General features: G+C 45.4%; 2 long non-coding RNA genes across 12 annotated transcripts in view; one reads left to right on the top strand and one right to left on the bottom strand.

Moving 5' to 3' along the window:
* LOC110296613 overlaps positions 1–11,863 on the bottom strand; it is a 114,160-nt gene extending 102,297 nt beyond the window's left edge. The window contains exon 1 of one of the 2 annotated variants that reach the window (XR_003836903.1): positions 11,686–11,863. This is a non-coding gene — a long non-coding RNA (uncharacterized LOC110296613). The remainder of the gene's footprint in view (positions 1–11,685) is intronic. The other variant, XR_002378191.1, reaches the window with a different exon arrangement.
* Positions 11,864–11,880: 17 nt separating this feature from the next.
* The window catches only part of LOC110296206, a 138,619-nt gene continuing 127,761 nt past the window's right edge, over positions 11,881–22,738 (top strand). For 2 of the 10 annotated variants that reach the window (XR_003836902.1, XR_003836897.1), the window contains exon 1: positions 11,881–14,125. This is a non-coding gene — a long non-coding RNA (uncharacterized LOC110296206). The remainder of the gene's footprint in view (positions 14,126–22,738) is intronic. The other 8 variants (XR_002378160.2, XR_003836899.1, XR_002378161.2 and 5 more) reach the window with 8 other exon arrangements.

Genomic DNA, 22,738 nt, shown 5'->3' with positions numbered 1-22,738 from the left:
ACACACTCACAAACACACTATGGTGATACTGCCATAGGATCATATATTTTAATGTTGACTCCTCTGTTGGTATAATTGTGTGGGAAGGACTAGGAGGTGTGGCCTTGTTAGAAGTATGTCACCAAGTGAAGGCCTTGAGGTTTCAAAAGATTTGAGCCTTTCCTAGTGTGATCTCTCTCTTTCTCTCTCTCTTTGCCTCCTGATTGTGACCCAAGATGTAAGTTTTCAGCTACTGCTCTGGCTCCGTGCCTGCCTGTCTGCTGCCAAGCCCCCAACAGGGACGGTCATGGACAGTATGGAATTGTAAGCCCGCAATAAACAATTTCTTCCGTAAGCTGCCTTGGTCAGGGTACCTCATCAGAGTAATAGAAAAATAACTAAGACATACATATACAAGACTCACTAGCATTTATGTTTTTATCTCAGTTTTATGTATTTATAAAGCCAACTAGGAAGAATTCTTTATCATATAAAACACATTTAAGAGTCACTTAATGATGAAGACATGACTCAAGAAATGTCCTCAAGTGATTTTGTTGTTTGGTAAACTGAGAGTACTCATAGAAGCCTACACTGTATAGATTACTATTCACCTGGGCTACACGATATAGGTTGCATTATATATTATATATACAGCATATAATATATTATGCCTGTCTTATACATACTAACATGCATATAAAACAGTATATTGTTCACAGGACCATAATAAATAAAAAGTTATATTAAATCATTCTTTAAAAAAAGATATGAGATTGCTGCTGCTATAACACGGCACATTGTCTTACAGACATCATATTTATTGGTTGGAATAAGCTCTAAAATAATAAAGTAACAGAAAGTATAGTATAATAAGCACATAAGCCCATACTATGGTCCTTTATAATAACATCAGGTTATTCCCTCATGGAACTGTTTGCTATACTTTTATATGACCAGAGGTACAGACTGACAGACACCAGCATCACCTTACCCATGTTGATAATGCCTCCTGCTCCAACACTCTGAAAGCTACGCTATCACTAAGTAAGAAGACTTTTCAACCCCATTATGATATTATGGGACCATTATCACATATGGGTCCATCGCTGGCTAAAGTGTTGCAACAGTTACGGACAGGTACATTACAAGGAAGAAGTGAGTCACACGAAGGTGACTGTCCTAGGGGACAGATCAACAGATGGATATGTCCAAGAGAATGGAGACAGGAAAAGGAAGGTGAAAAATATGGAAACAAAGCAAATTTCTGTCTTTGGAAGCCCAGATGTGGACAGTTTTTCTCATGGCAAGATGTTCACACTTACCTAAACCAGAGGTTGCAAAACCCCTCCCTGTGCAGCCCATCTGCAGCCCACACTCTCTCTGTGTGGCTTATAAACTGAGAATTGTTTCACATTTAAAAAATTGGTTGGAAAAAATACTAAAAGAGGGTTGAAATCAAGTGACAAGGGAGAACTGTATGAAATCTAAATTTTATTATCCATACGTAGTCTCATTGAAACATAGCCATACTTATTCAATATCCCCTCTTTTCACTCTCCCTTCCTTCCTTCTTCCAGCCATCTTGCTATATAACCTAGTTTGGCCTTGAACCTGAGACTTCCTGCCTTCCTCTACCTTCTGAATGCCTGGGGCTGGGACTGCAGGTGTGTCCTCTGCACTCAGCTTCATTGATGTATTTTGATGGCTGCCTTCTCACTGTAGTGACAGCATTGAGGATTTGGGACAGAGGCAGAGAAGCCTAAAATATTTTCTATCTCATCTTTTGTAGGCAACGTTTGCTAATCACTGATCATAATAATGTTAGGATGTCATAAGCCTTTCAATATTGTTAAAGCTACTGCTATTATTTTAGTTTCTAAAGTTTTCTTTAGATTTGTTTCATTTTTACTAATCTATCTATCTATCTATCTATCTATCTATCTATCTATCTATCTATCTATACACACACACACACACACACACACACACCTCATGTGTTCCAGTACTCTTAGAGGCTAGAAGAGGGTGCCAGATACCCTGGTGATGGAGCCACAGGTGGTTATGAGCTGTCCGATGTGGGCACTGTGATTCAAAATGGAGTTCTTTGGCTCTGCAGTTAGGAGCAAGTACCACTTCTCCAGCTCCATGTTCAAAGTTTCCAATCAATTATGTTCTCTCCCCTCTCTCCCCCCCCCCTCCCAGTTCTCATGCAACCTCAGCTGGCCCAGTGCTCACTGAGCATCTGATTGTATTGTTTCCACCTCCCTAGTTCAGGCCTTAACAGTGCACTCAACGTCGTTTTGGTTTTGCAGTTGTTGTTGTGTGATAATAAGGTTTGAACCCAGTGTTCTGTGCACACATCCCAGACAACTGCTCTCAGAACTGAGTATACCTCTGTTGCCAGCGTGATCTTCTGTCAGTGATTCCCACATTCTCAAAATGAAACCATCTTGCTCTTCTGTTGGTGGTGACATAGTCCAGTGGCAGAATGAGATGCTGGGCACGCATCTAGGAGGGTCACCATCTTCCTGCCTAGAGTCACCTTTCTTTTTGTAGGAATTTAAGGCTGGGAATCTAAGAATGGCTAATGTAGTTACCCCAAAATGGATTCACTGAGAGACACTGACTCTGGATAGGATGAAATAAACTATTCTTATTATCCTCTAGGACATAAAGAAACACAAAAGTAACTTAGGTGGCCCAGCCAGAGGAAATATTTGTCACAGTTCTGAGGAGGCACTTACTAGAAAGGAGTGTGGTTCCATGAGCAATTAATCTGCCTGTTAGCTCTCGAGTAATACAAAGAACACAGGATTATCTATTTCCTAAGTAAGGTTCCTTGTGGTGAACCTCAAATGAGTCTTCTTTATCTGTTTACTTACTTATTTATTTTGTGGTGCTGGGAGGTAGAGCCAGGGCCTTCTACATAGTAGATAAGTTCTACTCCTCATCGTCATCCTTAGCCTGCACTGATTGATCTTCTGAGATCCACACATAAATTCTACAGTCTTTGTCTGTCTGTGTATTTCTGTCACTTTCCCAATTCAACGGAAATTTGCTGCTGTTTATTATGTGTGAGACACTGGACATACAAAAATGTCTAAAAAAAAAAAAATCCCAACTCTTAAAGACATTAGGACTCAGGAGGAAGACTGCTGAGCTGTGCTAATCTTTCTTGACAGGGCTGAGCCCAGTCCCCCTTTTGTCCCTTAGTTCCACTTCTCTGAGTTCTATTTATGTCTCCATTGCCAATTTTCTTTTCTACCCAACCTCTATATTGAACATATTTTAACTTTATTTTTTCATCTTATTTTTGCCCACCGTAAATGATCTCCTAAGTTCACAAATGAAACTTCTGTAGCTTTTCTGAGCTTCAGACTCCTATCTCCAGGTCTACGATAGACATCGTCACTGGGGCAGAGCACATTGTCTCCTTAATCCTATGGCTGTTGCAAGATTCCCCATCTTAGTCACTGAGACTCTGGTCACACATCTGATCACACATCTATTATCTTCTAAGATAACAGAAACATCTTCAAGTCCATTGTATCAGTGACAGTGTCTCCATGTGTGTCACTCACCATGTCCTGCCTGTCATTAAAGTATTTGAAACAGCTCTGTGGGCCTTGGTTATTTCTTGGCTCCTTCATGCCACCCTCCTCACCTGGCAGCCATCCTTTCTTACACATGTCTTTGAAATATCCTTTAGACTAGCCTCTTCACATGTGTTCTTGTCCTGTTCACCCTACAATACATTCTAGACCAAAAAAAAAAATCTCCTATTCAAAAAATGGCAGCAAAATACATGTGTTGTTCTTTATCTAATTTTTTGTTTTCTTACTTAGTAATGTATTGAGAAGCTCAGTTCCCATGGGTATGTCTGGGAGTGTGCTATGTACTGAAAGGCCACTTGGAAGGGACAGTGTGACATGTATCCTGCCCCTGGAACAGAGCCAGCAGGGTGTGGTCCTCCGTGAGTGTTAACAGTTGCTGGGTGTGAAGCTTGTGTGTGTGTGTGTGTGTGTGTGTGTGCATGTGTGTGTGTGCATCTTCATATTCTTCCTTTAGGAACTATTTTCCCTGCCAAGGTTATTAGGGAATGTCCTCTCTGCCAAGGTTACTGACTCTATGATTATTAGAGACAGCATGGGTCCAGGAGGTGACTGTGTGTCTAATGTCTCAGCACAATGGCAGAACACTATGACCTTCAGGAGAGCCCCTTAAGGCTGTAGAAACAAACTCTGGAAACATGAGTTCAAAAATATATAATTTCTCAACTATGCAAAATACAAGGATGCAATATGAATTGCATAAGGAACTTTTCGGAACCAAAAGAACAGAGGCAGCTGCACTATAAGCCAGCTTGTCAGAAAGATTCAAAGGCAAGCAGGTACAGAGGCAGGAAGATTCCTGAGTTCAAGGTCAGCCTGGGACAGGGCAAGTTTAGGTCTAGGCCTAGGTATGGTGGGAATGGTAATTTCAGTGTGAGATTCCATCCAGCTAAACATATTGTCTGTGCTTACAAAGGCAGGCAGGTCTCTAAATTCATTTGCAATGTTAAAAAAAAATATGCTCGCTGTCATTTTCTAAGAATCAGGGAGCTGGGGTCATGGAATGCTGATTAGAGGGATAAATACAAGGGACCAGGCCTAAATGACTGAATTGATATGTAAATGAAACACTGGGCCTTATTCTATGAGAGCTGAGCTATCTGGATGAGCTATGTGGAGATATCTGGAGAAAGCTGTCTCAAGCAGAACTCAGACCATCAGCTTATACCCACAATTGACTCCTAGTCGTTTGTTTCGCCGTTCTAAACACCCCTTCTCTCAGGACCCCTCTCCAGGCTGAGGCTAATCCTTGTCAGGAGTGTTGCACCAACTTTAACAGCCGCCCACCTTTCCCTCCTACCAGCACTCTGATCTGTATGTAACCACTTCTCTATTGATGGCTTTTTCGGTGTTTAAGGACTATAAATAATGCCTTGATAAAGGTCTTGGAAGAGTCATCTTTCGATATGTTTGTGAATCTATTTTGGGTAAAGATATAGAAGTAGACTTGTGAGGTCAAAGGTTTTGTATGTTCAAAAAGTGATAAACACTGCCAGGATGTCCTCCACAGAGGTCTTTGCCCTTCTACTTACTGAGAACATGGCTGCTTCACCATCTGCCCAGACCACCAGATACCAGAAAATTTATCTCACTGCATTTTCAATGGGCATGCTTCCTGTGTTGAGAAAGCAACACATAATTTGATTTTTTTGTATTTGTTTGGTTTCAATCTGTCTGTCATATACTTTACCCACCTTTAGAGCTTTGGGTTAGTTACTGATCTCGTCTGATGTAACTAACTTCTAGGTTCAGTCATAAACAGTTCTGTGGCTGTAGATCTTTTTTTTTTTTTAAGTCACAATTTTGTCATTTTTTATTACACTTAGTTTTTTGTGTGTTTGTCGGGGAGGGGACCAAACTTATGCTGTGGCACTTTTCAGAGTCTGCTGTATGGGTACCATGAATCAAACTCAGGTCACAAGGCTTGGAAGGAAGTGACTTTAATCACTGACTTAATCTCAATGGCTTCTCACTTTCTTGTCCTAATAATAAGTAAGTATCAAGAGTTATATGACAGGGGACTCACATTTGGAGGTTATAGATTGGCCCTTAGAACTCCCGACTTCCTAAAAGAGCATGGCAAGCTCTCTTTATCATCTACCTATGCCATCTGGCTCCATTCCCCTAACAGCCCACTGAAGCACAGAGTATTTTCTAGCTATACTGTGAGGTTCAGAGAATGTCAATGCCCAGGGTAGCAGCGCTGTAAACTCTTCTACTTCTGAAACCCTAAAAGCCTAGCACATCGCCATCAATGGCTATTCCTCAACACATTGGCACCTGACTTGTTTTTCTTTTTCTTTTTGAGACAAGGGTCTCACTATACAGCCCAGATTGGCCCTGAACTCATGATCTTCGTGAATCATCTTCCTGAATGGTAGGATCACAGGTGTGTGCCCTAATACCTGCCTCTGGAAGGTGGTTCCTGGTCTCTCTAATTTTTATTCATCTGCTACTCCCTTTCGTCTCTATAAACACCCAGTGGACAGTGTTAAGATCTAACTATGTGGCAAGAATTTCTACTGAGTTTTCAGTTTAGAAGTTCTCAACTATAGGAAATAAAGTAAATGGTAGTGTGGCTTTCATAATAGTATTGTGAAAAACTGTGCTTGGAGATTAGAAGAGGGATAGGAGAGGACACTTCAGATGGAGGAAGGAGGAGAAGATGATGTTCAAAGAAAACCAGAAGGACCAGAAGAGTACCCCAGGAAAAGAAAACATTCAGAACTTGGTGGGACTGGAACATGATGAGAAAGTGAAGGGACACTGAGCTGTGAGAACTGGTCTAGGATGCCACACAGGACATGGGATGCCAGAAAAGGATCCTGGACTGTATTCCAAGTACAAGTAGATGATATGGAAGGATTTTAAGAAGAGAACCATGTGTTATGCTATGGTTTATGTCTCAAGATGCCTGGCTTGAATCACTGGCCTAGGTGTGCTGGAAAGAACAATCATGGGAAGAAGAAAACCCCATTAGAACAGTGGTTCTCAACCTGTGGGCTGTGACCTCTTTGGATGCTGGATGGCCCTTTCAAGGGTGTGGCCTAAGACCTTCAGAAATACCAGATATTTACATTACGATTCGTTAACAGTAGCAAAAGTAAAGTTATGAAGTAGCAATGAAAGTAATCTTATGGTGGGGGGGGGTCATCACACCATGAAGAACTGTATTAAAGAGTCACAACATTAGGAAGGTTGAGAAGCACTGCTTCAGAGCCAGGGACGATGGCACATACACATAATCTCAACACTCAGGAGGCTGAGACAGGAGGATCACAACTTTGAGGCCAACTCAAGAACACATAAATGAGACATGTGTCATTATTATTATTATTATTATTTAAAGAAAGCCACAGTATGAGCATAGAGAGAGGATGCTGGTTTGGATTAAGTTAGTAGCAAAGGAGACAGAAAGAGTATGTTTGAGAGGTAGAGCTGCCTTGAAGTCCTCAAGAGATGGATGCTCAAGTTACAAAAAGAGAAGAACCAAGACAATCTACATATTATTTTTCCACTCAAGTAATTGGTGGTATGATGATAGTTAATTTGAAGAAGCCTAGAAGGATCCAGAGTGCTCTCTTCTTTCTCCTTCCATCCTTCCTTCCTTCCTTCCTTCCTTTCTTTCTTTCTTTCTTTCTTTCTTTCTTTCTTTCTTTCTTTCTTTCTTTCCTTCTCTTTCTTTCTTTCTTCCTCTCTCTCTCTCTCTCTCTCTCTCTCTCTCTCTCCTCCCTTCTTCCTTCGTCCTTCCTTTCTTTCTCTTTTTTTCTTTTTCTTTTTTTTTTAGTCTATATCCTTAGCCTTACAGCCCATGAATTCAAACACTCTCTTCTTAATACCTTCATCTCCCTCTGGAGGTACCCTTTAGTGCTTCCTATCTGAGAGAACTTCCTCTAGCTACTTCCTCTGTTCTCATGTCTCCTCCATCCTTCACTAGTGACTCTTCCCCATTTACCAACATGCTTTTTGCCAAATACACAGATGACCTCTGTTGCTAAATCCAAGGGCTTTTCAGTCCTCGTTTATCTCCAACTCTCTGGTCCTCCCAAAGCATCTACACAGTCATCTAACACCCGCAGCTCCTGTTGCTTCTATTCTGTCCCTGCACCCGCCCTTCTTTGCCTTTTTCAGTGGTGTTGCTATGACTCTTCTTGTCCTCTACACCCTCTCTTTTGGGGGATTCCATGCACAACTATGGACTCTCACTTACTCTGATGATGCTAACACAGATGTCTCCTGAATTTCAGCTTCCTCTGGTAAGCAGCACCTAGCTTCGCTCTGATATCCCACAGGCACTTCACCTCAGTAGGTTTAAAATTAAACTAAGGTCCTGCTCTCTATGGCCTGCTTTTCTTCCTAAGGTTTCTCGCTTGGTGACTGATACTCCTACTATCCTGCCATCCTGTCATCCTGTTTACCTAAATCAGAATTCTCCCACCATCTCTCAATCATGCAGAGACAACCAATGATCAGAATCCCTTGCCTTAGTTACTGAATCCTTTCTCTCTCTCTATTTCCTTTCTTGCTGTCTTGGTTTAAGAGGTTCTCCCTCCCCCTTTTTTTTTCTTATGATTCTGAGACAAACTTTTGACTAATCCCCTGGCTTACAGTGTCACTAACAAAGTACGCCACTTTCTAAAGTGGCCATGTGATTATGTCAGAGTGTTCCTTAAAATGAATTAACTTGAATTAACCCAAGTTTGGTTCCCAGTACCCACATGGTGGCTCACAACTGCCTGTAACTTCAGCTCCATGGATACCTGACACCATCTCCTGATCTCCTCTGGCTCCTACATTCACGTGGTGTACACCCATACACTCGGGTACACATAAATATGCAATAAATAAATAAATATTTAAAAATTAACCAACAGCTTTCCACTGGCTTTAGAGTAAGCCCAAACATCTTAGAAAGACAAAGCCTTTCACTACACAGAAGCCTGCTCATCTTTCCAGACTTCTGCTATGCCTTCATGCCATGTAAATATTTGTGGAACATCTTTTACTTGCTGGACACCATGCTCTAGGCTCAGCTCCGTGAATGTGCTTTTTTAATCTTAAATTCTTGACATACAGTGCTTTGGGTGGGGTGGGCCTGGAATATCCCTCCCTTTATTGTATTTTTCTGGTTGGTTTACTCCCTTCTGTAGCTAAGCACCTCCTTTGAGTTCCCCTGTAGATGTCAGCTCACTATTGTATGACTGACTGTGTTTTCATGTGCCTCCTCACGGTAGAAGATCCTGCAGGCCACCTTGGCCGTGTTTTATTGATCCCTGTATTTCTAGGGCCACAGCAAGCACTCAATAATGAATTGAGTGACAGAGTTGGGTTTCAAAGTCAGGACTTTTCCTTCCAGCACAAATCTCATATTTCTCCCCACTATTCTTTTTAATGTGTTGAATTTGAGGGGTTCTACATTACAACTGGGTGCGTTTCTATCTGTTGCTAATTAAAGTGTTTGGCTTCATCAGGATCCAACGGATAACTGTTTTTGAATACCCTTCCTCCATCATCCCTCCACTTTGCTGGTGGAGGCATTAGGGGTGAATTGCATCTGGAGTAACTGCAAGGTCTTTGACTGGAATCACAAACTTTGGCACCTTGCAGCCTGTTGCTTCTATACCACTACAAGGTGAAGAGAGAAGAAATGCATAGGAAACAAGGTAGATCTTACTTATGTGGCAACTGACATTAAAACTCAATGTATTAGCAATAAATCACCTTTTACATGAACACGCCATACCCCGAATTCCCAATCTTTATAGCTAGGCATTAAAGGCTAGGGGCTGGAGAGAAAGCTCAGTGGCTAAGAACACTGGCTGTTCTTCCAAAGGACCCGGATTTAATTCCCAGAGCCCACATGGCAATTCACGCCTGTCTGTAACTCTAGTTCCACGGGACCTGACACCCTTATGCAGATATACATGTCTTTTCACACAGATAGGCATGTAGGCAAAACACCAATGTACATTAAAAAAAAATCTAACAGGTAAAAATTAAAATTGAAATCAACATTGAGATCTTTAGAAGCTTCCATCGGGATTCGGACATGCAAAGACCCAAGATGGCTGCCCTAAGCTCACCTCTGTGCACAGAAATGGAAACCAATCTTTCTTCAATGCCTATGTGCTTTGTTTTCATCAAACAAATTATCTCCATCAGAACCTACTTATTTACATAGTCTTATCTTCCTGCTATTGCCTTGGTGATATTCTTGTTATAAAGAGGAAGGAACTCGAAGCAAAAATATAAAAAGCAAGGCTGCCTTATCAGGGACATAGGGGAATCAGTAAAGGAGACATTTAGTTCACAAGGTGGTGGGATTTCCTATTTGTAAAGTAGCCTCTCAAGTCACACTTTGTACTCTCCGGGCCACAGTGCCAACCCACGCTTATTTGTCCTTCCTGGGCCTGGAATGAATTCAATTCTACGCCTTATTTAGTCAAATGATTCCTCCAGCTTCCATGTGTACTTCTGTATGCTTCATTTTGGAAATATCATACTTAAATATTTTCTCTTCTTGAGTTTGTTTTAGTTCCAAAGCTCAGGAATGAAGTTTCTTTTGGGGGAGGGACAGGAGGGGGGGAATGGGTTTTTCTTGCTTTACATGTTAAGAATGGCTTTCTCAAATGGCTAATAAAGTAGCCCAGTAGTGCCTTAACCCTCCTACAGTGACGTTTTCCACGAGAATTAGCATTTAATTGGGATAATTTGTTGTCAACGGAAAGCAAAGATTCCTTTCCAAGAGGATCAGCGTGATAATGTCTTACCAGCTAGAGCACAGAGACCAAATATAAACCAGTTCTGAGAAACAGGAAGTGAACCTGACTGGTCTAGTCTGAGTGTCCCTGGCAGTGACGCAAATACAGAAATCAAATTAGGAAAACAAGGTATGTGGGTGTGAGGCAATCGATAACAATCCAGGATGCTACAACATAAGCAAAGAAGCCTTCAACCAAATGCCGTTCATTTTAATAACACCCCGAGCAGTTTGATTTCCCTGGAACGCACTGGTGATTAGAGAGCAGGGACGAGCATGAGTTCCCTAGCAACCGCATGTGCTTTTGAGACAGTCATTAGCCTTTCCGCTAATCCCCTCAACCCCTACTTCTAAGTGTACGACTGACATTAAAACGTTCCAGAAAGTGCTTCTTGAGATTTCCAGGAGGGACATGGAAAGGAACATAAAATTAATAATAATAATAATAATGATGATGATGATGATGATAATAATAATTGCTGTCCTGAGAACTGTGGGCAGGTGAAAGAGCAGTGTTCCTATGTGCCCAGTCTGTCTCTACAGTTCATTGCTCTCAAGTCTAGGTTTCCAATTCCCCTGGGGGTCAGGGGGGAGAAGGGGCAATGGAGGTGAAATTGTCAGGAGTTTAAGGTGGTCTCCTCTTGCTACCTGGAGCAGTATTGTTGTGTCTCTCACAAGCATCCCTCTGAAGGCAGGGTGAACCCTGGAGTGTACAGGTGGCCATTTGTGTAGTGGCAGACTGACTGACAGCTTGGATAGGGCAACATATACCACATTTTCTTTCTCCTTTAAGCCCCATGAATTACCTTGGTGGAAGGAGCTGGTGAAGAAGGGAGGAGGGTGGGCTTTTTCCTATTGATTGTTTAATTGCACCAGAGGCTGCTTGTCCAGGGCCACCGGCCAAGAGCGTTATTTTTGTGGCTAAAGTGGGGTTGGGCCAGTTTCCCAGCCTTTCCCCTAGATTTGAAGAAGACAACCCAGAAAGTCCAGAAAGGCTAGAGGAACCTGGGGTGTGTTGGCCTTTTCTTTTCAAGGGTGTCCTACAGCGCCAGGGCTGCCCGGATTAAGTTCCTGCAACCGTGAATCATTGCCTTTAGCTGGGTCCTGAGTTCGGGATCTACAACCCCACCCACCGTGTGGCTAAGGACAACTGTCATTAGGCAAATAGTTGTTCTTGCTGCTACTGGCAGACCATCTCTTCTATAGCCTGGGCTTCTATTAGTCGGACACTTGACTCCTTGGGGCTCGGGTAGCTCCTAGCGGTCCCGCCGTCCCACCTAACCCCCCTGCGCGCTCCCTTCCCAAGGCGACCACCTGCGCCGCCCCACTTACCCTCTGCCCCGCGGGGAGGGCACCTCAGGGTAGCAGAACCCTCCCTGCTCCCAGGCGGCTCAGGGGGAGCTCGGTGTTTGCCTCCAGCCCTTCGCTACCGAGGATCAGGTTCCTCCCCTCCTCCCCCTCCAGCTCCGGCCGCCGCCGCCGCCGCCGCCGCCTCCTTCTTGCATGACACAGCAGAACCGCAGCTGCAGCAGCAAGTCCAAACCATCCGCCCAGGAAGCGCCGCAACCAGGGCTTGGGAGGAGCGGATGGGGCAAGGCAGGGGTCTAACCCAGGGGTAGTCTTGGACCCACTTTCCACCATAAACTCCCTCTTTGCCCAGGGCAAGCCGACAAAATGTGGTTCAAGCTGACCAGGCCGAGCCGTGGAGGAATGCTGGGGCTCGCCTGCAGAAGGGATGGGACCAGAGAGGAGGGGTAAAGGAGACCCCAGTAAAGGGCAGGCCATTTCAGGTGAAGAAAGGTAAGAGGAAACTGTGAAGTCAAGGGCCAGGCTGTGGAGGAGATTAAAGGAGGTCAAAGAGAGGTAAGGGGGTAAGGTTGCTGAGAAGAGAACCAACTGCTCCTTCCTGCTGCAGCTGGTGGTGGTGGGGTTAAGTATTTGGGAAGGCCTGAGCTGGGTACATAAGCAAAGAGCCTGAGCTGGGCGGTCCAGGCAAAAGAGGGTTAAAAGGATGAAAGAATTAGACTTGAGGTTAGAAGGCCATAAGGATGGGTGTTAGATAGAATTAGAGGGGGACCTAATGCGCTCATAAGTGATGGAGAGAGACGGATAATCAAGGCCAGGCCGGAATGTTGATCCTCACCCATCCCACTCCTCAGTTACTGAGTTAGTGTTTTCTTATCCTTTTTCCACAATTCTGCCAACCTCGTTTTCCTTATAAAGACGGGAAAGTGTGAACCAACAGAGATATAGCAATTTAATCATAGATTTTACTTATAGGATATTTTTCCATGGCACATAAAAATGTAGAGACAGAGAATTGCGATTCGAAGTAGACCCCGCCTCCCCCCCCCCCGCACACACATACATTGCAAGTCATTAAGACTAAGGATTTCAAACTTAGTTTCCATACATCACTAGACACGAATAAGCCTTTAAACGCTAATACTTAAGTTAAATGCTAGCAGTGGGGACAGAATTGGTGGTTTAGAATATCAGGAAAATGCACGTTTGCGCTCTGTCCACACACATGCATATATATGTATATATAATTTCTAGTGTGTAGCATGCACAGTATGATTAAGGGATAAGCATGTTTCCCTGATCATCTTATTTCCAACCAAGCACGCATTTTATGGCAGTCATCTTGTCACCATTTGGAAGAATGTGGTCAGAAAAGTAGTGCCCAAACTGCCACTTTGGTTTTGTCTGTACCTTACAGGTCATGGCTTCATACCTCACTTCCTGACACAAACAAGTTTTTACTGTTGTCAGCAACAAAGCCCTAATATAGCCGCGGAAGAGAAAAACTGCCTTGCATTTTGCCTCTTGAGAGCATCAACAGTTACCGGAGGAATGTAATTCCAGAAAGCTCCGAAACTGGTAGTGATGGTAATTATGGACCAAATGCCCGATTCTGGTTGTTATTTTCTGGGCATTTCTGTTCTACCAACGATCGGCGAGTGAGCTCACTCAGAGGGCAAATCTGGCTTTTCTTTTTGACTTTGTAAAATTTAATCAGGCCTGATAGGGAACTCACAGCTCTTGGGGGAAAATAAAGTAGGAACCACGAAATGTCATTTTAACAGAGCGTGGGCTTGGTGACTGCAGGAAAGGATTTAAGGACGCTCCTGTTCCGCTTGCTGTGTAATGAGCACTGGCTCCACGCACGCACCGACGCCATAGCTCCCGGATGCAGTGGCTCCCTTATCTGGGCTTTCGCAGCGCCACAAGCCCCTTCGGGATGCTTCGAGGGGCTCCCGGTGGGTGGTGGTACAAACGCTGCCGCCGCCGGTCCTGCTGCTGTTGTTGCTGCTGCAGTCACGTGGGAGCCCCTTTAAGTTTCCATAGAGAGGCCTCTCCGGTGTCACATGATGGACATGATATAATGAAACAACATTGTGGAGAGGAAAGCATTAGGGGAGCCCACGGCTACAAAACAAGTGAGAAGAGGTGGGAGAAAGAGAAACTACGCCACCTCCTCTGCAGCCGAGCGCACGCAGCAGCCTGGCGTGACAAGTGGGCGACGCCGGGGACAGGGAGTGGGGGTCCTCCGCCCGCTCCGGGGACCCTGTCGCCCACCGTGGTGCGCTGAGCAACTTTTAGCCGGCAGCCCCGCACCTGTCTCAGAGTCCCCATCGCTCCCCACCAACCATCATGGGAAAATTCTAGAAGAATACGCTCTCGGAATCTACGTGCGCATCATTTTCCTCCTCACTCCAGAGGAAGGAACCAGAAAAGAGAGCAAAGCGGTGTAGTGTTCAGCCTCAAGGTAAGTTCTTTAGGGTGGGGAAAACGGGTCCAGCAGGACTTGGGGACAGGATTTGATGCTCGACTCCCACCTTGGGGGTGGAAAAAGCGTCCCCGCACTCTCGGTGAGGCAGATGGGTTGGCGCGTCATCAGTGCTATTTTCCCGGTGGACTCTTTTGACGTCCACCCTCGCACTCCCCGGGGCCCCCTTACGGCCCCCCACAAGGGGCCTGAGGCTGCGGGCCAGGATGCTCGGCGGGCGAGCGAAGGAAGGTAGGGTTGCTGCGTGAAACGGGCATGTCGGAGCTATTTCGCCATGTTTGTGTTGCTAAGAGCACTTTTTTCCCCTTTGCGGTGGCTTGATGCCACATGGCTCCTCCGGAGCTGCTGCCGGGTTGAGAGCGAGTGGTTTTTTTTTTTTTTTTCAATGTCCGCATTCCAGCTAATGTTGCGCAGATAAAATTCAAACTTGAGGTAAACAGACGAAGAGGAGGAGGAGGAGGGGAGGGACCGGCGGGGGGGTTGGGGGGGAGGGAGGACTGTTTCCATTTCGAGATCCCACCTCTTCACTCAGAGGAGACCAACATCCCGAACCTAGAGGCAACTCATGCATGGCTCCCACGCCCCCCCACCTCTGCCGTCAACAAGAAGTAAGGGCTGGGGGCGAGCGGTTGGGAGGGACGCGACGTTTTGGTTCTAGGGGGAAGGTGGGGGGAGAGGCAGCCCCTGGGAAGCCGGAGCTTTGACTTCGACTATTATTTTGGCGGAGGGAAGCAGGATGCGTCCTCTTGCTCTGGAGATGGGGGGAGGTGCATGTCCCCCCTCTCTGTCACTACCTAATTGTGTTGCCTCACTCCCCCCCGCAACACAGGTTGCCCCCACAGGCGGGATGGGTGGGGCTTTGGGGTTCCAGAAGGCAGGTTACCTAGCAGGTGTGTAGGGTGGGCATTTGGATTTGGTAAGTCGCTTGGATTTGGTAGGAGACCATGGGGGAGGCAAAGCGAGTGCGTAGGTAGAGCTAAGTCTAACGCTTATGTATGGGGGGGTGTGCTTTTAAAACCAAGAGAAAAATCAAGACAGGTCCCCCCCCCCCAATATGTCTGTTTCAGCTCGCAGCGAAGCTGCTGCGTGAGTGGCGAGGACGAGGGCGAGCTTCGTCATGTGGCACACACTGTAGGCTTCTGACAGCTTGGAGCTATCTACCCCCTCCCGCGCGCGCCCGGGGCGGAAGGTGTGGGTTGGGTGGTCCGAGGCGGGTGACGTCCGAGGCGGGGTGGGGACAAGACTCCGGAGCGCCTGGGTCCGCAGCCACGGCTTGCTCGGCACGGCGTGTCAGGGAGGAGGCGGCCACGTGAGGGGTCCGCGGCAGCTCGCGAGCTGAAGGCTGGGGGCGAAGTGCGTAGCAAGAGTCGTGACGGGGGTGACACGCAGCCGCCGTGGCCCTTTTGCTCACTGCCCACGCAGGGCCGCGCCGCGGGTGGGTGCGCACTCACGCGCCCGCTCCCGGGAGACCGTTTCCGGCTCAGGGCTCGAGCCAAGGCGGTAAACAGGGTGGTGCCCTCTGCCCTCCCGCCCCCGGCCGGGCGGAGGCGCGCGATCGTGGCGGACGAGCTGCGGTGGCGAGCGAGCGCGCGCGCGCGCGGGCGGGCGAGTGCGCGCCCCCGCCCGTCCCGCCTCCTCTGTTTTTGTTTTGATGGAGCCCGCGTGCAGCTGGCGCGTGTCGAGTCACGTGCTGCGGCCGCCAGGGGGCTGGGCGCCGGCGACCGGGACGCGGGGGAGGGTCGCAGACCCTGAACAGTCCGAAAACTACGGCGAGGTACAGTCTTGTGGGGCTGGCTGGTCGCAGTTGTTCCCCTGGAGCAGTATTTGGGTTCGTCGTCACAGCATCCCTGCCAGTCGGCTGTCCCCCCCACCCCATCCCCTCCGGGCCGGAGACTCAACAGAGGGATCGAGCGGACCGTCCTCCCAGGTGTGTTATGCTATATCAGTGGACACAGAAGTACCTACATCTAGCTCTTCATCCAGGCTGCACGGTGTAATCAACCCCAGAGCTTTAGAATTAATCCCGATACCCACTCTCAGAGCTAGAGAACTGAAATCCAAATAGAGTCTGGACTGAGGGCCATTTTCTTCACCTCCTTCTTCACTAGTCATTGTGACGCAGTAAGAATAAAAACTGATAGGTAGCCAGCTTGGTAGGCTAGATGTTGAGTCATCTGTATTTACGCATCGAAGAATGAAAAATAGCCCCAATAGTTAACATGTCGGTCTCTCACTAAATGGGGCCTCTACGTGCCAGACAGGATGACTGCGCAAACATGGCGACAACCTGGAGGAGTACAGTTTTTACTTTTGGAGGAATGGAAGTACAGGAGGTTCTGGCAGAGGTGAAGCTTGAGGACTCCCTGACGGGAGCTCATGGGAGCAGGCCCAAGAGTTCATATTTGAAACCATTACTCGGGGTTGCTTGAGAGACCTTTCACTTTTGCGAACAGCCTAGGAATAGTGCATACTAGCCCGAGGGCCCGAATTTCTGTACATGGATTTCTGTTGTTATAGCTTTATCTGGAAAGGTTCTCTTGTTTGAAAGAAGAACCAACCACCTTTTGGTAAATTCACTAATGCCTTCAGGCTACTGATTCTAGAAGTTTACTGTGGGGGAGGGGAGGGAGGATCTTAGCAATTTGAAGTTAACAGGTGGATCCCCTCATATTATCTTCATGCTCGTTGTCATTTAACATACGTGTAAACTGAAGAAGAGTCCAGAGGGTGCGTCTGTGTTCCATCTATGCTCAATAAATAAGGACGACATGGTGGGTCATAGTTTGGATGTGGACAAAGTGCCCCCATTGGGTACAGTGTCTGAGAAGTTCTGTCGTGAAAATTTTGGAGGAAGCTCACACTCTGGATTATAGAAGCTTTGCCTTTTTTTTTTTTTTTTTTTTTTAACAAACATCCCTTATTCCTCCTTGGTTTTGTTTCTCATTTATGTGATCTTGATGAGAACCTTAAGATGTAGGGGTTCTGGTACTTGTTTGGAAAATGTGGTTGCTGATACCTACGGTGATACCAAATAACACATTAAATTCGAGTTTCTCTCCAGAGTTCTAATTCTAACAGTCTTGTGACTATTTGCATTATCATTGTTGTCTTCTGTGGCCTAAAGAGCTCTGAATGTGCACACTAATGACTGCCACCAAATAGCGTTCGCTGCGCGGTGGACACAGGTAAGTATATTTGAGACCAGGGTTTAAAGGTTAGTGTTCACGTTCCTTGCAGTTTGGTGAGCCGACGATCTTGAAGACCCACCCAGGCCAGCACATCATAAATGTGAACATTGCTGGTCTGGAATAAATAATTATCCAGCCACATGTTGGTTTCCTCCCGTCGATCCTGGTGCCCTCACCACAAGCGGCACCTTTTTCTTAAGCATTGTCAGGCTGTTTAGGGACTGGTGGGCTCAACTTTCCTAATGCTGCGACACCTTAATGTAGTTCCTCATGCTGTGACCCCTAACCATAAAATTATTTCCATTTCTATGGCATAACTGTAATTTTGCTGTTATGAAACTCAATATAAGTATCTATGTTTATCAATGGTTTTAGCCTACCCCTGTGAAAGGGTGACCCCCAAAAGGGGTTGAGGTCCCCAGGTTAAGAACCGAGGTCTGGCCTGGCGTGGTGGCGCACGCCTTTAATCCCAGCACTCGGGAGGCAGAGGCAGGCGGATTTCTGAATTCGAGGCCAGCCTGGTCTACAGAGTGAGTTCCAGGACAGCCAGGGCTACACAGAGAAACCCTGTCTCGAAAAACCAAAAAAAAAAAAAAGATGGCCTGCCTGCTTCCTGGTTACCTCCTCCTCTTGAAGAACTTGTTCTTAAAAATCTTATTTACATATGTGGTGTTTGGTCTGCATGCACATCTGCACACCAGAAGAGAAGAGCATCAGATCCCATGAGGCTATAGTTAAAGACAGTTGTTAGCTACCATGCAGGTGCTGGGAATTGAACTCAGGGCCTCAGGAAGAGTTGCCGGAGCCATCTCTCCAGCCCCACCTTTTTTTTTTTTTTTTTTTAATGTCCTGTAGCCTTTCGCACATCCTTGGCTCATTTTGTCAGACACAGATTATCATACTGTATTTGTCACAAAAAAACAAAACAAACCAACCAAACAAACAAACAAAAAAAACTGCTCTTCAATGTTAGGAATGACTTAAAAAAATAAAAACTGTATCAGTGGCACACAGCGGCACTAAGTTCTTTCCATTGGCCACCATTGAATTCTCTTTGCCTCCCTTACCCACATTCATTCGGAAGCACCCTTCCCACCTCTGGTCTGAGTGGTCAGGTGAAGAGCACACACCCTTTGGTGAGAGACACAGACCTTTTTTTTTTTTTTTTTTTTTTTTGGCTGAGTGGACACTGCGTTTTCTTACTGATAACGCGCTGGGCGAGTAGCTCCCTCCCGTTGCCACTTCCCCCTTATTTGGAAAGAAATGACAGGCATTACCAGCGGCCGTGCTTTTTTTTTAAGGCACAAATGCTTGGTCAGATATCATTACACTGTAATTTTCAGATGGGGTATACAGAGCTACTGAGAGCCCCTCAGCCCTGTGAGGCTATCTGAGATGAAGATGAGATTTTTTTTTTTAATCTCTTGATTTGCAGTATGTTACGAGATTGGGGCCCTCAAGCATCTTCATGTTAAAAGGTAGCTTGTGTGACGCAGAAACTGAAGTTGGAGTTGCTGCAAATGTGGATAGATAGCCACTAGTGGCTCCTTACCGGACAGCATGGAGGGCTTGCTTCTCTTAGAGTCTAAACATGTAAAGCATTGAAGCGAAGGCAGTGTACCTTTAAAAGAGAAGTCTTGATGATTCTAGGGCATTGGCACGAGTGCTTCTCATTTCTAGATTCTAGGTACTTGCTGGTGACACTTTTTTTTTTTTTTTCTGACCTGAATGAGGCCTTCAGCTAGAGAACATCTGTGTTATTACATAAGCTGGTTTTATACTGTATGTGGTCTCGTCGTCTCCCTTTCAGGAGCAGAGTGAAGAAGTTGGGGATAGCTATAATGATGAGTAATTATTTACAAATGGAGGGGAGTAATTGGAGCATAAACCAAACGACTGCCTCACAAGCTGAATAAGGTAGTGTTTTGTTTTGTGTTTTAGTGTGCTGTAAGGAGCCAGGCAGGATGTATCTTGCTGACGGATACTTCTCTGGTGCTTAGCACAGTGCTTCGCATCAGAAGCGCTCAGATATTTATTGAGTAAGCCCATCACATCATTTCAGGCCCAGAGTGCAGGTTGAAGAGCAGAAGAAAAAACAGAGGACAAAGTTCTCACGTCACTCTGACGCCACCGTTCTTCCAAGGCATTCTGGTCAAGCGTGACCTTGATTTCTTTCCCGTAGCCATTCCCCTCATTTGATGACATAGTAAAAGTGAAGTCATGAGATGGGGTGTACAGGTTAGGAGGAGACTGTATGCACACGGAGAAAGAAAAGCAAGGATTTATTCTGATTGTGTGGTAAAGAAAGTAAAATTCCATGCATTGAAGAGCTTTAGTTATTTGGCTCATGAAAAAAATTTAAATAAATATATGTTAATAATTCTGAAAAGAAGAGTGAAAATACCACCCTAGCATGACATTGAGAAAACAATTTCAGCATAAGAATGGGACTGGACCCTTCATTTTATAATCTCTAAACCTCAGTCTGTGCTAGAACCTTGGAAACTTCTCCAAGTGGATATTTAAGGTAGAAGCAGAAGCAGGTGTTTTATGACGTAAGTAACTACTAGGGAATATTTTTATTAAGAAGGTCTAGGGCATGCCAAACACATTTAAAATGAGCTCAAAGGTGGAAAATCCCGACATCCTTACTTGTGAGCCAGTCTGCTGGGGCTGCATGTCAGTGCAGCTGACGTGCACGTGGTAGTGTGTGCAGAAGATGGTACAGAAGTCCACTCTCCATCTTGTATAGCAGATGGGCCCACTTGATGCTGTGATGTGTGCCTGAGGTTTCAGCCTGCATTTTTTTCCCACGGCTTCTAGAACTCCTGATGTCAGGGCCCGTCATTCACTATGTCCCATAGTTAAAACTAATTTTACTATAAAATAAGTGCAACACAAGGAAATACAAACCTGTCCCTCGAAACAAAATCAAAAGGCATGATTATTCCTATGTGAAATGTGAACTGAGACGGGGGCAGGCAACCTTTTTCTTAAGAATTTCTGCCTATTTTTGTGGCCTATTTTAAAATAATTCTGGAGTGAATCTCTCTACAGGGTCTGACTGTGAGCCCTGTGGAACTCACTGTGTAAACCAGACTGGTCTGCCTTTGCCTCTGGAGTGTTGGGATCAAAGGTGTGCATCACCACGCCTGGCGGAATTTTTTTGATGGGTTCAAATAATAATACATAAATAAGTGTGAGCTCCTCAAACTGTCAACCAAGTGTTCCAGTAATTCCTGCTGTTGCCTTAGAAACAAAACCAAACACTACTGATAGCAACAGAATTGAACCTAGCTAAACCAATGAAAGGAAGCCTTTGACACTTCATGTGTTCAGAGGCCAGTCGTGTGTAGGCTGCTTTTTGGGGTTTTCAATATAAATCACTCAGCATAAATAACTTTATATTGCCTGTGTCTACATATCTGGTGATGCTGTTAGATTGGTAACAGAATCCAGATGCATTTTGCCTATGAAAGGTCATAGAACTAAATGGATTTGGGTGCAGCGTTAAAGAACCTTGGCTTTCAGAGAACTGTTGACAGTGAGTGACCAAGGTTCATTGAAGAATTTAAGGAGGCTGGGTGTGTTTCCAATGACCATTCTGGCTGTCAGGAGGCTCACAAGTTCAAGGCTAACCTACATCGTGAGACAGTCTCAAAAACAACAAAATTGACTATGAGGAAATGTTTGGCTTCGGTTCTTTGTGGATTTGGTTACATTGGACCCGTGGTTCCCAAACCACAGAGAGCTTGTTAGAACACACACTGTTGGCTGCCCAGACCATCTGACTGAGGAAGGCCTTGGGTTGGGCAGGCTCACTAATACACTAATATATACTTGATTCCCAGGATTGCTGGTCCTGATGCTTAGAGGACCTTGGATCTATTCAAACTCAGATTAGATATTCCTGAGTAGCCCGAGAATTCTTAGTAAAGACACATTAAAATAGCCAGGTCTGGTGGTCCATGTCTTTAAATCCCAGCACTTTGGAGGCACAGGCAGGTGAGTTTGAGACTAGCCTGGTCTACATAGCAAATTCCAGGACAGCCAGGGCTACTTAGATCATGTTTTAAAAAATATTTCTGATGGTAAATGTCAGTATTGTAAGCAGCTGATTAAATTTCCATGTATTAAATACTAACCAGTCACCTTTTTTCTTTTTTCTTTTTTTAACGTGTGGGTATTTTTCCTGCATGTTTGTCAGTATACACAGTTCCTGAGGAAGCCAGAAGAGGGTGTCAGAAGCCAGTGGTGCTGGAAATCGGACCTCCATCCTCTGGAGGAATAGGCAGTGCTCTTAACCACGAAGTCAACTCCTGTCCAGCAAATTGCCTTTTAAGATCGAGTGGCAGTGCAGTACTGGGGCTCACTGAAAAACAGTGGGTCTATCACACAGAGTGTATTTCTAGTTGAGGTTATATAGCTTTGAGTCTGTATAAGACAGTGATAGCAATGACACAGAAGTCCTCTGAGAACAGCGGATGCAGGGAAGAGCATGTGCTCAGGGAGGAGATGTGGTATGTGCAAGATGCATAGGAAGTCGGAGCACAGTAGTGAACAGGCTGTGGGCACAGCAGCAGTTCTGTGGCTCCTAGCAGCCCGTGGGCAGAAGCGAGGGGTCAGTCAGGGATAACAGGGTCTTAAAGAAGACATCACAGTGTACTTGGGACTCTATGGTGGTACTCTCATATGGCTTCTAAGAGGACAGGAGCTCTGGAGACCTTCCAAGTGATGACCAGGTGAGTCAGGGTCTGACATAGCTGAGGTAAGACTTCACAGCTTACTCCAAAGCCGGGAGAGTTCAGTGGAAGGAAATGGTTTCCATTGGAAGTCTGTACAGCCTCATCTGAGAGAGAAACCAAATGGGATCTACAGGGAGGAAGGACCGGTGGCAGTGATGGGATCCTTTAAGATTTTTAAACACTTTACTTAAAGACTTATTAACCGGACTAATTATAGCAGCACAGGCTTCTCTGTGAGGAAATAATGGCTGTGAGCTTTCGTTTTCTGTGACTGTCACCACGTCCTGTTGTTTAGCTCATGTCACTTTTTTCATGGTTCTGCTCTGTCAGTCAGTGCTTACACTTTTAGATGGCTTTGATAATCACTAACACGTTTAAATCAGATTTCTGGAAGTTAGGCATGTTGCTTCTTCCGGAGTGTGTTTGATGAATTCGTGTGGGCCATAGCGGTCTGCAGCCTCCAGCCTGGCTCCACTCTGCAGGAGATTTAGGTTTATCTTGAAATAGTATATTTTGTAACTGCTCTTAGGAAATACTGAAACTTAGACTCTTAAGAGCTGATTTCTCACACACATGACTGATTTCAGACTTTCACAGAGCGAGCTCTAGGCATGAATTTATTATGTTGAAAAGACTTGCTACTGAAATCTACAGTCGCT

The sequence above is a fragment of the Mus caroli genome, chromosome 6 (genome assembly GCF_900094665.2).
Source record: "Mus caroli chromosome 6, CAROLI_EIJ_v1.1, whole genome shotgun sequence".
In the NCBI taxonomy this organism is placed as follows: Eukaryota; Metazoa; Chordata; class Mammalia; order Rodentia; family Muridae; genus Mus; species Mus caroli.
The sequence above is the reverse complement of the archived record's forward strand: the minus strand, read 5'-3'. Positions and strand labels throughout refer to the sequence as shown.